The sequence below is a fragment of the Micromys minutus genome (genome assembly GCF_963924665.1).
Source record: "Micromys minutus genome assembly, chromosome: 14".
Taxonomy (NCBI): Eukaryota; Metazoa; Chordata; class Mammalia; order Rodentia; family Muridae; genus Micromys; species Micromys minutus.
The window spans coordinates 29626886-29634542 of NC_137983.1; positions in this window are offsets into that span (position 1 = coordinate 29626886).

Below are 7657 nucleotides of genomic sequence, written 5' to 3' on the forward strand. Positions count from 1 at the left end.
TATGGTTTCTTTTTTATCCTCCTCTCAGAAGCTGGAACTTGTTCCATAGCCTCTGTTGCCGAGTTTTCTGATTTGTATCAGTTTGGCTTTCTTCTCTAGAAGTAGTAACAACTTTTGCTCAGGACTCTTAATTTAACCTTACTGCCTCCAAGCTTTGAATACATTTGATCCATTCATCTGGAATCAGCACTCTTTACAGAAAAAGGTTAAACTGTTCTATACATCAGTCTGCTGTACCCTTGAGTCCTGCAAACAGAATGGGTTTTAGTTTTAAATGGCTAGACTGCCGTACATGTCCTGACATGAAAATTATGTGAAGTTCTAATTTCAGTATCCATAATTACTTATATTTATTTTAGTGTATGTAAATGAATGCATTGACTGAATATGCATATGCACTAGGTGCATGCCTGGTGCTTAGAGAGATCCAAAGAAGGCTTTGGGTCCTCTGAGATTACTTCTGGTTATGAGCTACTGTGTGTATGCTGGGAATAAAACTCAAGTTTGGGAAAGCAGCCAGTGCTCTTAATCACTGAGCTATCTCTCTAGTCCATAAATGAAAGGTTTATTGTAATTGAGCCACATTAATCATCCATGTATTGTTCATGGTTATTTTATTTGACAGTAGGAAAGTTGGGTTGCTGCTGCTGCAGAAGTTGCCTGTATTGTGCATGATCATACTCTGCTGGTAATAATTGGACAGCATTTGGAGTGCTATATGTATTGAAACAATACCATTGTATTTTTTCTAGTACCTGCCCATTACATCAAAATAGGACTTATGTGATTCATATATGTTTTCAAGTGCTTGATAGCATAACTTTGGGGGATGGCTTTTATTTTTTTATGTATAATCCTGATAGGCTCTCAAGACATCATCACTATTATTCTAACATTTGCTTAGTTTTTATTTTACTTGTTTTACTTTGTGTGTGTGTGTGTGTGTGTGTGTGTGTGTGTGTGAGCGTGTGAGCGTGTGAGCGCGCGCGCGCACCACAAGTGTGCTCGATGTCTGGAAACCTGAAAAGAATGTATCTGATCCCCTGGGCCTGGAGTTACAGCCCTGTGTGAGGCAACATGGGGGTGTTGGTAATCAGACCCAGGTCCTCCAGAAGAGCAGCCAGTGCTCTTAACTGCTGATCTTCTTTAATAGTGTCTGTCACTACATCTTTGCATATTCAAGCACTTTCTGGGCCAACTCAGATCATTCATTCCAGCCCTTGTGAGTGTTTGGATAAAGGCCTTTAGCAAATGCTTCCTGTTGTGATCTTGTTCAAGCGGGGTACTCCAGATACTCTGAAAGTCTTCCTAATGAGTTTACACATAGCCAGAAGTCAGAGAGTGCTGTCTTCCTAGTGGATAATCTGGTGTACACACACTTATTATGATGCTGTGATACTAATTTGGCAAATACAGTATGTTGACATTTCCAGAATAAACTCTTAACAGTGTTCCCCGCTTAGGGGAAGGCAGCAAAGAATTAGAAACTTATTGGTTATTCTATCACAGCATAATTTCATGAAAATTAAAAATGAAAATAGCCTGCTACCAAAGCACCTTCACAAGTGGCCAGTTCATTGGCCGAAAGAACTCATTCACCATGTCCTGCTTGAATGTTTGAAGTGTCTGGAGAAACAGCAGATCTTTGGATAACAGTTACTTAAAGACTGAAGCAGACATTGGCAGCAACATTAAATTATTTGGAATACATTTTTTTTTTGCATTTAATGAGCCAGGTGTTACTGAAAGTATGAGCCTTAATTTTAAATCAATAGTTTGAACTGAAAGGATTATGAAAATTGAAAGATGTTCATAACCAGTCAGTATAAGAAAGTGGAATCTGCTGGGTGCACAGCAATTGATGATAAAGATAAGCAGAGAATGTTTTAATTGGCCAGACATATAAGTGTTTATAACATGCAAATGTCCGATTTATGGGTACTTCGAAGAAAAGTATGCTGTGACGGATCTGTGATTCTCAACAATTCACTTCGGGGACTCTCCTGAGCTTACCCACTGGTTCTATGAAGTTTTGAGACAAGCAGAAAATTCTGTTTTCATGTTTCCCTAGGGCCCACTCTTGCTGTGTAGTCCTTACTGACCTTGAACTCCACATTTAGACCAGACCTTAAACTTGTAGTTATCCTTCCTCTTCCAAGTTTGAGACAAGCAAAAAATTGTGATTCAATTTTTACCAAGTTAAATTCAGTGCTAACTTTTATTTTTCTTTTCTTTCTCTCTTTTTTTCAAAATAGGGTCTCAGGCTGCAGTGATGCATGCCTTTAATTCCAGCACTTGGGAGGCAGAGGCAGGTGTATCTCTGAGTTTGAGGCCAACCTGGACTACAGATCAAAATCCAGACGAGCCAGGGCTACACTGAGAAAACCTGTCTCAAAGAAAAACAAAATGAAGCCCAAGGATTTACTGTAATTATGGCTGACCTCAAACTCACTATACACTCAAAGAGACCCCTCCCTCTTCTGAGTTCTAAGATGAAAGGCATGCATGACCACACCAGGATTTCTATTGTAATCTTTATACCCAGGATTAACAAATGTTTCTGAGAACTGTCCTCAGTCATCTATTGAGACAGTGGCTTTGGCTATAGGCTGGTTTTGATTTTTGTTTTTTGTTTTTGTTTTTGTTTTTTTGTTTTTTGTTTTTTTTTGTTTTTTATAAGTTTGATAGCATTCCCTAGTAAGTTTGTCCTAAAATTACAAAGAGGGATGGCAGAAATGGCTGAGTGGGTAAAAGTCTTAGGCATATAGGCCTGATAGTTGAGTTTAATCCCTGGAATCCATGTAAAAAGCTGGACCCAAACCATGCATTTCTAATCCCAGCACTTCTACAAAGAAATGAGAACATTGACAGAACACTGAGAAGCTCGAGGGAGCAGCAGAAACAAAAGAGACCCTGCTTTAAGATGGGAGGTAAGAACAACTCCTAAAACATACCATCTTACCTTCACAGATGGCATGCTGAGCATGCTTGTACTTATGTGTACACACACACACACACACACACACACACACACACACACACATACACACACACCTAAAAATTAAAAGCTATTAAAGGCTTTCAGCTCCTTCAGTCTTTTCTCTAGCTCTTTATTGGGGTCCCTGTGTTCAGTCTCATGGTTAGCTGCAAGCATCCTCAACTGTATCTATATGACTCTGGAAGAGACTCTGCGGAGGTGTCCATATCTGGTTCCTGCCAGTAAGCACTTCTTGGCATCAGCAATAGTGCTTGGGGTGGTGGCTGCATATGGGGTGAATCCCCAGGCAAGGCAGTCTCTGAATGATCTTTTGTACAATCCTTGCTCTACTATTTCACCTTGTATTTCCTCCCATGAGTGTTTTGGTCACCCTTCTAAGAAGGACTGAGGCATCCACATTCTGGTCTTTCTACTTTTTGAGCTTCATAAGATCTGTGAATTGTTTCTTGGGTATTCAGAGCTTTTGGTGGCTAGTGTCTGCTTATCAGTGAGTGCGTAGCATGTGTGTTCTTTTGTGACTGGGTTACCTCACTCAGATTGATAGCTTCTAGTTCCATCCATTTGCCTAGGAATTTCATAAGATCATTGTTTCTAATAGCTGAGTAGTAATCTACATTTTCAATGCAATCCTCATCAATATTTACAACATAATTTTTATAGACCTTGAAAAAAACAGTTCTCAACTTTATATGGAAAAACAACCCAAGATAGCTAACACAATCATATACCATAAAAAAACTTCTGGAGATATCACCATCTCTGATTTCAAGCTGTATCACAGAACAATAGTAATAAAAACTGCTTGGTATTGATACAGAAACAGATTGATATTGAAACAGATTGATCGATAAGAACAAATCAAAGACCCTGAAATAAACCCAGAAACATACAGACACTTGATTTTTGACAAAGAAACCAAGAGCAAACAATGAAAAGCAGAAAGCATCTTTAACAAACAGTTTTGATCTAACTGGATGTCTGCCTGTAAAAGAATGCATAATAGATCCACATTTACCACCCTACACAAAACTCAAGTCCAAGTGGATCAAAGACCTCACCATAAAACTGGATACACTAAATCTAATAGAAAGTGGGGAATAGCCTTGGATGCATGGGTACAGAACAAACCAATATATTGGTACAACTTCCTGAACAGAACGCCAATGGCTCAGGCAGTAAAATCAACAATTTGTAAATGGGACCTTATGAAACTGCAAAGCTTCTGTAAGGCAAAGTACACTGTCAATAGGAAAAAATGGCAGCTTACCAACTGGGAAAAGACCTTCACTAACCCTACATCTGACAGAGGGTTAATATACAAAATATGTAAAGAACTTAATAAGTTAGACATCAACAAGTCAAATAACCCAATCAAAAAACACGGTACAGAGCTAAACAGAATTCACAACAGAGGAATCTTCAATGGCTGAGAAGCACTTAACGAAATGTTTAACATCCTTAGTCATCAGGGAAATGCAAATCAAAACATATCTGAGATTTCACCTTCCACACGTCAGAATGGCTAAGATCAAACCCTCAGTGACAGCACATGCTGTAGCGCATTGGAAACGCTCTCCATTGCTAGAGGGAGAGCAAAGTTGTCCAACCACTCTGGAAATCAATCTGGCGATTTCGCTAAAAATTCAGAATAGTTCTACCTCAAGACCCCACTATAGCATACCTGGTAAGAGGCTCCACAGTACTACAAGGACACATGCTTCTCCCTTCTCAGAGGAGAGGTAAGAGGGAGGGGTTGTGGGGGGGCAACCGGGAGGAGAGGGGATTCAATTGGGATGTAAAGCAAATATAGGGAGGAAACTTTTTTCTCCTGTGTAATTACCAGAGTCCTTGTTTTCATCCTTTACCTCACAAAGGCCCAAATATTGTATAGCCTTAAAAAAAAAAAGTTCTTAGACTCTCTTGTAGAACACTCTGAGGCTCCTATGTGTCCTGTTGGCTATTTAATCTGCAATACCAAATGCCGTTGTCTCTTGAGGTAAACAACCGGAAGTGGAAGTAAGTTATAAATAGAAACACTTTCATAGGATGAACATATACGTTTATAATTTATTAAGTTGGAAAAGAACAAATGGTTTCCCCTGAATGGAGGTACTTTGTGTCATGCCTTTTAAATGCTTCTGAGAATAATTTATATGAGACATTTACATAGACCAGACGGGAGCATGCAGGAGTCTATGCAAATCATCTGTCATTTCAGTCTTAAATTTCTCTTTCCCCCTTTTTATTATATATATTTTTTATTTACATTTCTAATGGTATCTCCTTTCCCAGTTTCCCCTCCATAAACACCCTATCCCATCCCCCTCTATTGCTTGTATGAGGATCTGCCTCATCCCCTCTGCCCTCCCCAACCTGATATTCACCTACACTAGGGCATCCAGCCTTGGCAGGATCAAGGGCTTCTCTTCCCATTGAACCCCAACAAGGCCATCCTCTGCTACATGTGCAGTTGGAGCCATGGGTTCGTCCATTTCTAGTCTCTGAATAGTGGTTTAGTCCCAGGGAGCTCTTATTGGTTGGTATTGTTGTTCTTATAGGGTTGCAAACCCCTTCAGCTCCTTCAATCCTTTCTCTAACTCCTTCATTGGGAACCCCATTCTCAGTTCAATAGTTGGCTGTGAGCATCTGTCTCTGTATTTGTCATGATCTGGCAGAGCATCTCAAGAGTCAGCTTTATCAGGCTCCTGTCAGCATGTACTTCTAGGCATCAGCAATATTGTCTGGGTTTGGTAGCTGTATATGGGATGGATCCTGGGTGGGGCATTGTCTGGATGGTCTTTGCTTCAGGCTCTGCTTCAAACTTTGTATTTCCTGCTGTGAAAATTTTTTCCTCCTTCTAAAAAGGCCTGAAGCATTTACACCTTGGTCTTCCTTCTTCTTGAGCTTCATGTGGTCTGTGAATTGTATTTTGGGTAATCCAAGCTTTTGGGCTAATATTCATTTATCAGTGAGTGCATAGCATGTGTGTTCTTTTGTGACTGGGTTACCTCACTCAGGATGATATTTTCTAGTTCCATCCATTTGCCTTAGGATTTCATGAAGTCATTGTTTTTAACACTGAGTAGTACTCCATTGTGTAAATGTACCACAATTTCTGTATCCATTCCTCTGTTGAAGGACATCTGGGTTCTTTTCAGCTTCTGGCTATCATAAATAAAGATGTTATGAACATAGTGAAGCATGTGTCCTTGTTAGATGTTGGAGCATCTTTTGGGTATATACCCAGGAGTGGTATAGCAGGGTCCTAAGGTAGTAAGTACTATGTCCAATTTTCTGAGGAACTGCCAGACTGATTTCCAGAGTGGTTGTACTAGCTAGCAATCCCAGCAACAATGGAGGAATGTTCCTTTTTCCCACATCCTTGCCAGCATCTGTTGCCACCTGAGTTTTTTATCTTAGCCATTCTGACTGGAGTGTGGTGGAATCTCAGGGTTGTTTTGATTTGCATTTCCATAGTGTCTAAAGGATGTTGAACATTTCTTTAGGTGCTTCTAGGCCATTCAATATTCTTCCGTTGCAAATTGTTGTTTATCTTGCCCCCATTTGTTAACGGGGTTATTTGATTCTCTGAAGTCTAACTTCTTGAGTTCTTTGTACATATTAGAAATTAGCCCTCTATCAGATGTAGAATTAGTAAAGTACTTTTCCCATTCCGTTGCTTTTACTATGTTTAGGTATGGGCCTCGAATTCCTGATCTTTCCAAGACTTTTAACATGAAGGGATTTTGAATTTTGTCAACTGCTTTCTCAGCATCTAAGGAGATGATCATGTGATTTTCTTTGAATCTGTTTATGTAATAGATTAGATTGATGAATTTCCATATATTGAGCTAGCCCTGCATCTCTGGGATGAAGACTACTCAATCATGATAGTTTTGATGTGTTCTTGAATTTGATTTGCAAGAATTTTGTTGAGTATTTTTGCATAGATATTCATAAACAAAATTCGTCTGACTTTTTTCTTTGTGTGGTTTAGGTATTAGCATAATTGTGGCTTCATAGAAGGAGTTGGATAGTATTCCTCCTGTTTCTATTTTGTGGAATAGTTTGAAGAGTATTTATGGGTTATGGGATGGTTTAGATAATTTAACTGATCCTGATTTAACTTTGGTACCTGGTATCTGTCTAGAAAATAGTCCATTTCATCCAGATTTTTGAGTTTTGTGAATATAGACTTTTGTAGTAGGATATGATTAATTTTTGAATATCTTCAGTTTCTGGTGTTATGTCTTCCTTTTCATTTTGATTTTTTTTTAATTTGAATATTGTCTCTGTGCCCTCTGGTTAGTCTGGCTAAGGGTTTATCTATTCTGTGGATTTTCCCAAAGAACCAGTTCCTGGTTTTGTTGATTCTTTGTATAGTTCTTTTCGTTTCTACTTGGTTGATTTCATCCTTGAGTTTGATTATTTTCTACCTATCTACTCCTTTTTGGTGTATTTGCTTCTTTTTGTTCTAGAGCTCTCAGGTGTGCTGTCAAGCTGCTAGTGTATGCTCTCTTCATTTTTTTTTTTTTTTTTTTTTTTTTTTTTGAGGCATTCAGAGCTATGAATTTTCCTCTTAGCACTGCTAACTGTATTCCATAAATTTGGGTAGGTTATGTCTTCATTTGAATTAAATTCTAAAAAGTCTTTAATTTC